The sequence below is a fragment of the Aegilops tauschii genome, chromosome 1, assembly GCF_002575655.3.
Source record: "Aegilops tauschii subsp. strangulata cultivar AL8/78 chromosome 1, Aet v6.0, whole genome shotgun sequence".
NCBI classification, from domain to species: domain Eukaryota; kingdom Viridiplantae; phylum Streptophyta; class Magnoliopsida; order Poales; family Poaceae; genus Aegilops; species Aegilops tauschii.
In genome coordinates this window covers 176,621,324-176,635,420 of record NC_053035.3, presented here as the reverse complement: position 1 = coordinate 176,635,420, position 14,097 = coordinate 176,621,324, and the positions used below count along the sequence as shown (strand labels likewise).

Here is a 14,097-nt window from a genome sequence, read left to right as displayed (position 1 = left end):
TCATGCTTATGACACTTCTATGACGATAATTGTGACAAAACCCGGTATCATCATAGATGTGGTGGGCTCCTACTTCTATGACAAAATATCATGACAAAAAATGGGCTTTTCGTCCTAGGCGGGCCGGAGACGCAGCTGCATGACATTCTTTGGGCCATCCATGATGGAAAAAACCGTGGTAGAAGCGAGGGCGAGGAAAATATTGGGGACTTCCCGGTTACGGTGGGTGGTCAGGGGCCAAGCGATGCGCATTTCTCTCATACGTACGCACGTGTGTGTGAGGCGTTGCGCTCTAACTGAACTCGAGCGAGGCGTTGGGCTCTAACTGAACCCGAGTGATTGCACTGCAGGCTACGCGTTACTGAACCCGAGCGATCGATCGATCCCTTACTGTTAACTGAACCCGAGTGATTCCTTCGCTACCGCTGCTAACTGAAGCCGATCGATGCTGCCTCTAGATGAACAGTGAGTGTTGTTGGGGGGGGGTTGGTTTGGATGAACAGTTCCTGGTGGGGGGTTGGATGAACAGGACCCCGTGGTAGTAGAGGCCGTTGCCGCTGGATGAACAGTACCCCGATCGATCGAGCCGGTGGATGAATAGGACTGTCGGGGGAGTCGTGCGACATATGCCAAAGGATGGCTTATCAAGGAGGGGGCTAATAATACGTCGCCGGTGCCAGGAAACGGGATAAGGCGCAAATATGCCCGCCGGCGAATCTTACCCAGGTTCAGGGCTCTCCTAGGAGATAACACCCCTAGTCCTGCTCTGCGGGGCCTCCGCATGATCACTCAAGCAACAAAGGTGGCTACAAGCTTGCTCCTGGAGCTATTTCTCTGGAGGGGGAAGAAGAACAAGGCTAGCCCTAACTTCCTCTCTCTATGTGTGTGGGTGGATGGACTAAGGTCTCAACCCCTTTGCATGGATGCCCTGGGGGGTTTATATAGGCCTACCCCCCAGGGGTACAAAGGTAAACTGGCCGGGTGTAGGACCCGGCTGTCAGTGTCTGTGGGCGCCGGCTTCTCCACCGGCCGCTGGGGCCCGCTGGCTGGTGGGCCCTGCTGGTTGTCTCGTACTTAGCCGACAGGCCGTGCCCACTGCTGGCGGGGCCTGCCCGCTGCTTAGTACTGTGGCAATGCCACTGATGATGTGTGCTTTGTCGGGGAGGCATGGCTATAGTACCGCCGCCTGGCGGGCGACCACTGTAGCCACTCCCCATATCTTCTGATTAATGCGGCACGGACTTTGAGGGAGGGAGAGGGCCGCATGCTGGGAGTCGGCCTCTCCTCGTGCCGGCTGGTCCGAGCTCGCCGCCTTCTGGCTTCTCACTGATAGGAAGGGCCCGCCATGGGTGGGCCGTACCGACAGCTCGTAGTGGGAGCATGGCCCTCCCTACCATGGATGATGTCATGGGATGCGTGGCAATAGTGCCGCGCTGGGCGAGGGATGTCCGCCCAGTACGCCGCCTGTAGCCACGCTCCGCCCTGGATTCGGGGATGGCAGGCAGCACTGGAGCCACGCCCCGTATCATCGTCATAATGTGGTGCAAACTTTGAGGGCGCTTGGGACCGCCTGCTAGGAGCCGGCCCACCTCGAGGCCGTCTTCAGGGCCTTGCCTTCTTCTGGTAGCCGGCCGCTTGGACCAGCCGGCCGCAAGAAGGCGGCGCTTTGGTCTTTGATTCTTGAGGGGCACAGCCGGCCCCGATGTCTTGAAATACCATGGGAGGTTGATGAGGCTACCAGTGGTCATTTACTTCGACAGTAGTCCCGGCAGCTGGTGTGGTGCCGTGGCTGGAAAGGCAAGGAGCCTCGGCAGCTTCCTACTCAGAATGATCTGATGGCTTGCTTCATTCATCTTTCGAAGTGCCGACTGCTAGTAGTCGGACGCGACCAGGCAGGCCGCCTGGTTGTTTTTGAAACGTCGCGGCGGGAGTTGGGTGGCGTGCCAGCCAGGCACCAGGCTCACCGCCTGCTATCTGCGCGCCACGTGGCGCCAGCCGGCCAGGCCGCCTGTCCGCCCACGCGCACGAAGGGACATCGCTGCAGGCTAGGGCCCACCACTACCGGGGCTCGGCACGCGCGCGGATCCGCTGCGGCCGAGGCGAACGGTTGGGATTCCGCAGCACAAATAACTTTGCGCCATTACCGCGCGGTAAACGCTGAGTCGTGGGGTCGTGGGCACAGTTAATCCCACGATCCCCACGCCCCGCCCCCTCGGCTTCGTAGCCAGGGGCTATAAGTAGGGGGGAGAAGGGGAAGGGCACTAGCACGCGCACCCTCCTCTCCCCTCGCCATCTTCTTCCTCTTCTTCTTCTCCGCTGCCGCCGCACTCCCGCGCCGTGCCGAAGGGCTGCCGCAGTCTGTCGTCACCGAGCCCGTCCTTTCCGCCACGCCGTTGCTTCGTCGCGGGTCCGCGCACTAATCGTCATGCTGCGCCTCCAGCGACCTCGAGCTTCCATGGCGCGCGGGCGGGCCGGTGACTGGGACGAACTCGAACGTCATCGAGGACCACATCACCTTCCTTCGCAACACGCGGTGGCTGCCCGGCGAGGGCTATGCGCGGGCGTGCGTTCCGCCCGCGATGGAGCTTTCGCCGGCGCCGGAGGAAGGCGAACGCGTCATCTTTCGGTCGCACTTCCTCCGTGGCTTCGGCCTGCCGGCGAGCGGCTTCCTCCGCTCTTTTCTTCAATTTTACCACCTTCAGCCGCACCACCTCACACCGAACACGGTGCTGCTGCTGTCGGCCTTCGTCACGCTCTGTGAAGGCTACCTCGGAGTTCTCCCCACCCTCGAGCTCTGGGGAGAATTCTTCTACACCAAACTCGGTACCTCCGCCAAGGACGAGGCGGCTCAGTGCGGAGCTTTCATCGCGGTGCAGCGCCCGGGTGCTGGGAACCGATTCCCGCCCATCAGCTTGACACAGTCGGTCAAGCTGTGGCAAAAATTGTACTTCTACATCAAGAACGTCAACCGAGCGATCGACTTCGTCAACCTGCCGGCTTATGAAGCCGGACGCCGGCCGAGCCGCGCACCAACTGGACCTTCAAGCCCAAGACGCTGTCGGCCGCCTCCGCCGCAGCCATCGCCCGGCTGAAGGTGATGACGGACTCGAAGGGCCTCAAGGCCTCAGAGTTGTTGACCGCCTTTGTGGATCGCCAGGTTCTCCCTCTTCAAGGCCGGCCTCATCTGATCAGCCGGATGAGCGGGCACCGAGACCCATGCCGGATGAGCACCAGGGAGATGCCGACCATGGAGGTGGCCCGCCTGGTGAACGAGATTGTGAACTGCAAACTCTCAAAATCGGAGTGGCAGTTCGGCAAGCGGACGTATTCCCACACACACCCGCCGCCTGCGGTAAGCTCTCCATTCCGTTTCCTTTCTTGTCTGTCGGGTTCTGCTTTGCCGCCTGATCAATTGGTCATGATGCAGCTCCTCATGACCCAGCCGTCAGCCGACGCCCTGGAGCAGGGCCAGGAGTACCTGCTGGACCGAGCCATGAGCGACGCGGAGGACCCCGACTTGGGAGTGGCCGCCTTACTGGAAGACGATGCCACAGGCGGTGGTGACAAAGCAGGCGGCTCCGGAGGAGGAGGCGGCCTCGATGGTTGGCCAGACGATGACGAGGAGGAGCACGTGCCGCACCGCCCGCCGGTCGCCAAACAGGGCGGGAGAGAGTTCCCCAGTGGCGCTGACTGCGCCAGGCGGCGCGCCGAAGCGTCGAGCCGGCTCACAGCTGCAAGGCGGCTGGCCGAAGAAACCCAAGGGCTCGGCCACAGCGACCTGGCAGGAGGAAGCCGCCGCGAAGGCAACCTGGTTCCAGAGGGCCCCGAAGCAGCCGCCGACGGTGTCCGCGTAAGATCTCGTCTTTTCTTGTGTTTCCTTTGTCTTTTTTGCAAACTCCTCCTAAGTTCGTCTTGTCTTGCTTGAACAGAGTTCCACTCTCCCTTGAGCAGTCGGCCTCCACCTCCATCATCGGGGGGATGGAGGGCTCCGCCAATACCCGCTGCATAGACCCGCTCGCCGACCTCTGGGAGGTGACGGAGAAGAACGCGCGGGAGGCACGCGAGGAGCAGGAGGAGGTGGAGCGGTAGAGGGAGGCAGCCAAGGTGGCGCAGGAAGAGGCGGACGCGGCGACCATGGCCTAAGCCGACGCCGCGGCCAAGGCCCAGGTGGACGCGGCCGCCAAGGCACAAGTGGAGGGAGCCGCATGTGGCGAGGTTCCGCAGCTCATCACCCCCTACGCTTCACGCCGCCGGCACCAGAGATCCCGGCGCCGACTGGAAGAGCCAGTAATGAGCAGCCGGTCATGGAGTGGGAAGGGGATGACACCACCACCTTGAGGATGGAGGTGCCTCAGCAGGCGCCGACTGCCGAGGCCTAGGGCAGTCGGCATGTCGTGCCGCCAACGCCACAAGGTGGCGGCGAGCAGGTGGTGGGGGCGACCCCTGTTGCCGCACTCCAACGCGCCGGCGTGTGGCGAAGGCGACCTCGGCACCGCGGCCTTAGGAGATCGGAGCCTCAAGCTCGTCAGCCCCAGAGGCGGAGGCCACCAGCGCCGGTCCGCGAGAGTGGACGTCTAGGGCAGGACGACCGTCCTGAACAAGGTTGCGCATGAAGTCCAGTCTCTGCTTTAGGCCCAAGGCACCGCCCTCCAGAACTATACGAAGACGTTCCTGGCGTCGCGAGCCGCCGTCTGGGTATGTTCCTTGACCGCTTGTTTCTGATTCTTGTAGTTTTCGTGAATTCTTCTGTGGGGGCGCTGTCGGTGTCAAAACCGGCGGATCTTGGGTAGGGGGTCCTGAACTGTGCGTCTAGGATCAATGGTAACAGGAGACGGGGGACACGATGTTTACCCAGGTTCGGGCCCTCTCTATGGAGGTAATACCCTACTTCCTGCTTGATTGATCTTGATGAATATGAGTGTTACAAGAGTTGATCTACCACGAGATCGTAATGGCTAAACCTTAGAAGTCTAGCCTATGTGAATATGGTAATGAATGTCCCCTATCCGGACTATGCTCTCCGGTTTATATAGACACCGGAGAGATCTAGGGTTACATGGGGTCAGTTACATAAGAAGGAATCTTCATGGTAGGTCGCCTAGCTTGCCTTCCACGCCAAGGAATATCCAATCCGGACACGGGTATAGTCTTCGGCCTTCTTATCGTCACAGCCCATCAGTCCGGCCCAATGAATAACAGGCCGGACGCCCGAGGACCCCTTAGTCCAGGACTTCCTCAGTAGCCCCTGAACCTGGCTTCAATGACGAGGAATCTGGTGGGCAGATTGTCTCCGGCATTGCAAGGCGGGTTCCCCTTTTTCAGAACTCCAAGATAGTCTTCGCACGTGATGATTGTATCCGGACCTGTTATACACCATACACAACCGCAGAGAGAATATAATATTTGCACGAATCTAATCTGTTGACAGCTTCTCTACAACACGACATCGCATTTGTCCGGTCATAATTTTGAACCATTTTTCATCTGCCATCGCATGTTTCGAGACGCGGTTGCTATTGGCATGTCCTGTCGAAGCAGAGATCGTGTCCCCTTATTGCGGGATTCTCATCAATGCGGGCATGGGTAACCCAACCGTGCCGTTTATACAACACTTGGGAACAGGCGAATCCTAAGGCGAGTGAGGAGGCGTTTAATATTTGCTGCCTTTATAAGGGGATAAGGATTCCCTCTTCCTCTTCTCACACTCTCTCTCCGTCTCTGCCTTTCCGATCTCAAGCTCCACCGCCCAAGTTCTCATCTCCTTTCCACTCAAGCAACCATGTTCGGATCCGGCGGTCAGGGCAAGTGGATGGTCTCCTCCGTCAAGGAGGAGGACATTACTAAGCTTCGGGCGGCCGGATATTTGGCGAAGGAGATCGCCCACCGTCTGGCGGCCGAGGGACAAGTCGTCCCCACGCCGGAGCCCACAGAGAGGGTAGTATTCGTCCCCCATTTCTTCCGCGGGCTAGGGTTTCCAATCCACCCCTTCGTCCGCGGGCTGATGTATTATTACGGGGTAGACTTCCATGATCTGTCCCTGAATTCCTTCCTCAACATCTCGGCGTTTATCGTCGTGTGCGAGGCCTTCCTCCGCATCCAACCCCACTTCGGGCTGTGGCTCAAAGTCTTCAACGTGAAGCCGAAGGTGGTGGACGGCCAGCACGCGGAGTGCGGAGGAGCCATGGTGAGCAATCTGCCCAACGTCTCCTGGCCGAAAGGTATTTTTGTGGAGACAGTGAAGGAGTGGCAGAGGCAATGCTTCTACATCACGGAACCCCGCGGCACCACCTGGGCCGCGGCTGCCGAATTCCGCTCCAGTGCTCCCATGCGGCTCACCTCTTGGGTCGAGAAGAGTCCAGACCGGTGTTCGTCTGATGAGCTGATAGCGTTGCAGACGCGTGTCCAGAGCATGATAGCCAAGAACGTCAAGCTCGTCGATGTGATCCAGGTGATGCTAGTTCGCAGTATTCTTCCATGCCAGTGCAGAGGACGACCTCTGTGGGATTTCAACCCGAAGAAGCATCGGACCCTGGTGAGTCACCCCGGGCATAAAAACCGAAGACCGAAGACCGAAACCGGAAAGACCGAGACCGAACCCGAAAAGACCGAATTAGAAAAGACCGAATAAAAAACGGTCTGTGCAAATAGAAGACCGAACTAGTTTCGGTCTGATCGGTCATGCTATGTTTAGGACCGAATAGCCCGTATAGACCGATTAATAAAAGCCCATCCTAAGGCTCGTCCGGCCAGCCCAATGGTCACGCACTAGACCCAACTACAGAGTAGAGCCCCCTCAAAAAAAACTATAGAGTAGAGTACACGACCTCGCATCCTCACATCCCGATTCATAGAAACCACCAGCAGCCAATCTCTCGTTCTCCCACTGCTAACCCTAGCCGCCGCCTGCTGCTTGCCTCGATGCGCGCTGCGCCCCCCTGAATGAAGATCGGCGCTCGAGCGGCGGCCCTAGCCGGTGAAGACCGGCGCCCGAGCGGCAGGCCTGGCAGGTGAAGACGGGCACCTCGAGCGGCGGCCCTGAGCCCCTGACCGTGAAGACTGTCGCCCTGCGCCGCCGCCAACCCCAACCTCCCGTCGGTCGCTCCACCGCCTACGACGCGGCCGTCCGCCGCCGGTGCTCCACCTCCCGACGACCTGCCCACTTTTGGTTCTCAACATCGCAGCTGAAGGTGAGCTACCCCACCTCTCTGTAAACCTGTGATTCCTACGAAAATAAGCACTCCTGCAGAATGTGTTTTGTAGGCAATACACTTTTGATCTACATGCTGTTGTTCCTGACAAGATTGACAAAACTGGACAGTCCTTCACCTCATTGGTTCCACAATCACCAACGCCAGCACACATGATGTCACCAGCAAAGTGATAATGTTCTGAAATCACGTAATGTTAGATTTTCTGCAGTTCCAGTGACTAATATTTATAGTGTAGGAACATTTGCATATTAGGTATCTCTTATAGCACCACAAAAGGTTCTTGTTTTGATCCCGACGCCACTGTGCCAGCTAAGAAGTTGAAATCTGGCAGTGGGAGTGCATTAGCATACTTCAAATGCCCCCTTGTGGGGAACCGTTGCCCGAGGCAGTTTCTTCTGTGCGGGCGATAAGTTAAAGCTTCTTTTAAACGATAAGGGCTTAAATCTGTTTAATGTTCACTTATAATATACATGCCCTTGCTTTGTGTCAAATGTTAGCACTTGGGGACAACAAATAGAACACTGTATTTGTGCTTGTTTTGTGTCAAATGTTAGCAGCTTCAATACTTTAGTACTGCATACACAGTAATGCATTTGTGTTTGTTTCCTGAAACTAGATATATACATGGTGTACATTTATGTTGTGATTTGATCAGGTCAATGTTGTTTGACAGACCAATGTCCTCTTTTTTTAGATGTTTTCTGAACATGATGACAAACTGAATGAGAATCAAGATGCATTTATGAGTGTAGAGGCAAAGGCAGATGCAGAAGCAGCAGCTGCAGAAGCAGGAGACGAATCTTCTTACTTTCTTTCAAATAGAAATGATTATGCATGCATGAATCTTGTTGCTGGACCATGAATCATGAATGTTCTTACTTTGTGTCATATGAATCTTGTTACTTGCTCTCAAATGTAAACATGTACTGGTACTTTGCTACTTGCTGTTGCATATAAACATGTATTGGTACTTTCTGCTCTCAAATATAAACATGTATTGGTACTGGAAGTCTGGAAGTAACATGAATATGAGTTCTAGCAAATTAATTTGGTCTATTTGGTCGGGACCGAAGACCGAATTGTAAAGACCGAAGACCGAATAGTGAAGAACCGAAAAGACCGAAATTATTTCGGTCTTCAATTCTGGAAGACCGAAAAGACCGAACCGAACAAACCGAAAAGACCGAATGCCCGGGGCTACTGGTGAGGCTCTTCGAGACCACCCACGAAGATGCCTGGAAGTTGCTCTTTAAGGGCAACGAGAAACCGCCGGCCACGGATTCAGACCGTGGTCACGACTATAAACACCCCTCCAGCGAGGTATGTTACTTTTGACGTATCCCCAACTTAAATGTTTCGAGGATGATGTCTGAGATTTTATTATTGCTCCCTCAGGACTGGATGGAGAGGGCGAAGCGGATCCAGTGTCCGGCTCCGCTGCCCGAAGAACCGGTCATCCCACGCCTAGCGGAGATGCTGGTGCCGGCGCATTATAAGGCGCCGGAGAAGAAGGCCAAGAAAAAGGCCAAGGGGGCGAAGAGTGGCCCCCGTCGCAACGGCACTTCGGGCGCGACGTCTGAAGACGATGAGGCCCATTCCTCTGTCCCTGAGGACAATGACGAGGAAGAGGAGAAGAAGAAGAGGGCGGTCTCGGCACATCCGGAGGCGAAAGCGCCCAAAAAGGGGAAGGGCGCCCCAGTGGTCAATACCACGTGGGATGTTGACAGTAGTCCGGAATGACGCCCCCGCACTAAGCCCCAGGCCGCATCGTAAGTGACACAGCTTATTTATGCGCACATCCAGCCCTTTCTCTTTATTATTTTAACATGGTTAACTACACCATTGCAGTCTGGCCCGTGACCTTATCCAGCGATCCTCATCTGGAGGTTCGTTGGCTCCATCGGAGATGGCGAGCATGTCGCCACCGGCTGCTTACTCCCCCGGGGCCAGGGACGACACCGAAGTGCTGTCCCGGAGGACTGCATCGAAGGGAGGAGCCCAGGACGTTCTCCGGGAGGCGCCACAAGGCGAGACCTCCGCTGCCGGACACATGGGGGAACCAATCCCCATGAAGACTGGCGAGGAGGGCCGTATCCAGTTCGACCCTTAGCCGAATACGATTCCGGAGACCCATATGGCTCCAGAGTCGGGCGAGCAGCCCCCTTTGAAGGAGGGGGGTGCGCCGCCTCCACCGGTGGCTCCTGTCTATCCAGGAGCGTCGGATGATCTGATGGGGGCGCTACTAAGCGCCTCCGTTGTGGACGAGCACCGTGTCCTTATGGGTGCGGTGACCGAGAAGGTTCAGTCCGCCAAGACCGGACTTAATGAAGCCTGCAGCAGCCTATTAACAGGTTTCGAGGTAAGAAAGAGAAAACCCCGTGTAGTCCGTAGCCCCTGAGACATTGTCCGGTGTTTGGCGAGAAGAACCGGACAGGGGATCCATCCTTAATTATAAGAGGCTGACTGAATTTGTATTGATAAGCAGGCGTCCCTGTTGGCCGCGACCTCGCATGCTGCCGAGGTCTCCGAACTGAAGCGGAGGCTGGAGCGGACCGAGAACGAGCTCGGCGAGGTTAGAATTCATCTCTAGGAGAAGCAAGGTGAGGAACGACCTGCTATATGTTCGGGAAAGAATAAGCGTTGTATATTGACAGTGGTATTGTGGTACGTGCAGAAGCCGCGACCAAGGTCGAGGCCCTGAGGAAGGCCCTGGGCGAGGCCGAGGAGAAGGCTATCCAGCAGCAAGCCGCCCGTAAGAAGCTAAAGGCCCGGGTCAAAGAAGTCCAGCAGGAGCTCCAAGATGCGGTTAACAAATGTGAGACCTTGGAGAATGATGCACCAACTCATGGGGCCGAGCTCTCCAAGGCTCGTCAGAGCGCGGAGACCGCACGGAATGAGGCCCAGGCCGCCCTCCAGGAGATCCAGGAGGCCAAGAAGATCACGACGGGTAAGGCTTTTAAGAGGCAAAGCAACTATGCGGAGAAGCAGTACCTTTTACTAACCCGGGTTCGGAGTTCCCCAGGGGCTTTTGCTGATCTACCGCGCAGTGTATCGGATGTCGTGGAGTTCTATTGAGCCGAAGGAGGGGGTTCCACGGAGAAGCTCTTCTGGTTGCAATATGCGGTGTCAGAGCCTCCCGTGTCCTTCACCGATCAGCTGAAACAGCTGGTGGAGCTGCACAGGGTGGCCGAATTAGCCATGAGGGATTTGACAATCTGGCTATGGCCAGCCGAAGCCATGCCTGGCAGCTACTTCGGACTCGTGAGGCGGATGGTGAACGCATGTCCTCAGCTGGACGTCATCAAGCGCTCCGCCTGTATTGAAGGTGCCCGTATGGCCTTCGCTCGCTGCAAGATGTGGTGGGCGAAGATGAACGCTGTTGAAGTTGCCAGCGGGCCGCCGGAAGGCAAGGAGCACCGCACACCCGAGTGATATTTCTCGGATGTCGTAGAGGGGTCTCGACTTGTGGCAGCGCAATATTCGCAGGACCTTGTATTTGAATAAATGTATTCATGTTGCCCTTGCCTTGTATGATGGGAACAAAGCCGGTTTTTGTAAAATAATTTTATTATGCTTTGAATTGTTTCCTCCTGTGCGGCCATGTTATTTGTAATCTGAGGGTTGGCCAGTCATCGGCTTCTGCCCTCGCATAGGTAGTACGAAAGTGTTCGGGATGGATTCTAAACAATCTTGATCCAATTATATGGTCCTTTGGAGGAGTTGTTTAGCGCAACGAATTAAACACCCTCACTTAGCCATAGGAGTTTTATAATTAAGCAAGTGCGCAGCCCCTGGTCCAAGCCAGGGTGCTGTCAGCATCTGATCGGGAAGTGCCGATCCTTCGCATGACGCGGAAGAAATCTCCAACGATTTTGTAACCGTCGAACAGCTGACCGGCTCTCACCGTATCATGACAGTCAGTTTTCGGCTTTCTCTACTGAGGTGCTCATCCGGTCAAGGCGAGGGCACAATCGCAGTAGTTCTCCCTTTACTACCCTAGCCGATAGAGCGGAACGTAGGGTAGCAAGCACAGGAGCCGGGCAACCCAACTATTGACCAAAGACATGATTCGGAGCCAATGCATATAATGCTAAATTCGGGGTGCCGAACTTATATATAAGAAGTGTTCGGACTTTGCTGCCATATTGTGGGGTGACAAGTAGCCCATGGCGAATATGAAACGTACAGAAGAGTATCGATGCAGCAAATAAGCAGATCAAAATAAAACGAAGTAAGAAGCGAAAACCACAGAAACTGGGCCACGAACCATTTTTATTATAACTGGATGGATACGTCAAGGCGTATCTTGTACAGATGGTGTGAGCAGTATCCGGGCTATTTGACATGCCGGAATCAGTAGGGCGCAGCGTGCGGGTCCTGAGAAATAAGTATGAATACCGTCAAGAAGAACGTATAGAGGTTACCCTACACACCTGTGCTGCTTGCCTCCGTTGTATGCCAATCCTTCTAAAGGACTCGCGATCAGGCCCGTGGAAAAAGGAACCTGAAACAAGAAAAAAGTAAAAGTACGTGTGTCCGGGATCTGTCTGGCCGAACTGTAGACCCCAGGTTATCTTGTGCCTCCGTCGATGTCCATGGAATTTTGAGTGCGTAATTGTGTACGCGTGGTACGAATGCCACTACCTCATTGGAACTGGGACGGAGGCCGAATTGCTAGTCGAGCTCTTGACGAGCCGTGCCGTCCTATTGCAGTGAAGTCCGGAACCTCTTAGTGATGTCCGAGGGATCGACAGCCGTACTATGGTGCTGCTTGAGAAGGCCGCGCTGTACTTCTGCTGCTAGGGCGGCGGTGTGCTCCTTTGTTCGGAGGGAGCGTTCCGTATTGCCATTGACTGTTATGACGCCGCGTGGACCGGGCATCTTGAGCATGAGATAAGCATAGTGTGGCACTGTGTTGAATCTAGCAAACGTGGTTCATTCGAGCAGTGCGTGATAGCCGCTGTGGAAGGGGACGATATCGAAGATTAACTCTTCGCTTCGGAAGTTGTCCGGAGAACCAAAGACCACCTCCAGCGTGATTGAGCCTGTACAGCGGGCCTCTACGCATGGTACGACTCCTTTAAAGGTAGTCTTTGTTGGTTTGATTCGCGAGGGGTTAATGCCCATCTTCCGCACTGTGTCCTGATAAAGCAGGTTGAGGCTGCTACCACCGTCCATCAGGACTCGTGTTAGGTGAAACCCGCCAATAATTGGGTCGAGGACTAGTGCGGCTGAACCGCCATGGCAGATACTAGTCGGGTGATCCCGACGATCGAAGGTGATCGGGAATGATGACCACGGATTGAATTTTGGGGCGACTGGCTCTACCGCGTAGACGTCCCTAAGTGCTCGCTTACGCTCCCTTTTGGGGATGTGCGTAGCGTATATCATGTTCATCATTTTGACTTGAGGGGGAAATTTCTTCTGCCCCCCAGTGTTCGGCTGTCGGGGCTCTTCGTCCTCGTCCTCACTTTGTGATCCCTTTTCTTTGTTTTTGACATTTAACTTGTCGGCCTGCTTGAAGATCCAATAATCCCTATTGGTATGATTGGCTTGCTTATCCGGGGTGCCGTGAATTTGGCACGGACGGTCGAGTATGCGGTCCAGGCTGGAAGGTCCTTCGTTGTTTCTTTTGTAGGGCTTCTTCCGTTGGCCGGACATGGAGCCACTAAATCCGGCGCTGACTGCGGTGTCATCGGTGTTGTCGCCATTGCTTCGGCGTTTGTGTCTATTGCGCCGGAGCTTTCCGGTGCTGTTCTTGGCCTCAATGGGGCCTGCCTTGCTAGCAGTGTTTTTACTACGAGCCAGCCAGGTATCCTCACCTGCACAGAAGCGGGTCATGAGTGTCGTGAGGGCTGCCATAGACTTGGGCTTTTCTTGGCCGAGGTGGCGTGCTAGCCATTCGTCACGGATGCTGTGTTTGAAGGCTGCTAGGGCCTCGGCATCCGGACAGTCAACGATCTGGTTCTTTTTGGTTAGGAACCTAGTCCAGAATTTTCTGGCTGATTCTCCAGGTTGTTGAACTATGTGGCTTAAGTCATCGGCATCCGGTGGCCGAACATAAGTTCCTTGGAAGTTATCAAGGAAAGCCTCTTCCAAGTCTTCCCATCTGCCGATGGAATTCTCAGGCAGGCTATTTAACCAGTGACGAGCTGGCCCTTTGAGCTTTAATGGGAGGTATTTGATGGCGTGGAGGTCATCTCCTCGAGCCATATGGATATGGAGAATGAAATCCTCGATCCATACTGCGGGATCGGTTGTGCCGTCGTATGATTCAATGTTGACAGGCTTGTACCCCTCGGGGAATTCGTGATCGAGTACTTCATCTATGAAGCAGAGAGGGTGTGCAGCGCCTCTATATCGGGCCGCGTCGTGGCATAGCTCTGATGGAGTCCGTCTGCGGTGTTCGGCCCGGGCATGGTTAGGTTTATCATGTCCGAATCGGTAGCCGTCGTCGTGCCTCGAAGCACGCCCTTGCGATCGGTAGATCGATCTTGTATGTCCTACTCAATTGTCCAGGATCTGCCGGAGGTCGTACATGTGACCCCGAACTCTTCTGTCTCTATTTTTACGAGGCGGTGGGGCAGGCTACTGTTTGGCCTGAGTTGCCGCTTTATCCCGACCGCGGGGTGGCCGGTCGGCCGCCCTGTCTGGACCACATGGTGGTCATTCCGCATTACACAAGGGAGATGTGTGCTCCGGTGCTTCCTCATCGAATTGAGGTAGCAGTCTGCGTTTCGGGTAGCTCTTGGCTGGGCGCCTGAGGCCGTATTCTTCGGCTGCCAGGACGTCAGTCCATCTGTCGACGAGCAGATCTTGTTCAGCTTGAAGCTGCTGCTGTTTCTTTTTCAGGCTCCTTGCAGTGGCTATGAGCTGAAGCTTAAAG

At 55.6% G+C, this 14,097-nt stretch overlaps 1 long non-coding RNA gene across 1 annotated transcript; it reads left to right on the top strand.

Annotated features, from left to right (window-relative positions):
* Nucleotides 1-6,827: 6,827 nt before the first annotated feature.
* LOC109754529 (uncharacterized) lies at nucleotides 6,828-10,724 on the top strand. Its single transcript, XR_002230733.4, has 7 exons — nucleotides 6,828-7,187; nucleotides 7,906-8,531; nucleotides 8,607-8,980; nucleotides 9,060-9,570; nucleotides 9,697-9,811; nucleotides 9,886-10,158; nucleotides 10,234-10,724. It is a non-coding gene; the product is annotated as an uncharacterized lncRNA (long non-coding RNA).
* Nucleotides 10,725-14,097: the final 3,373 nt, after the last annotated feature.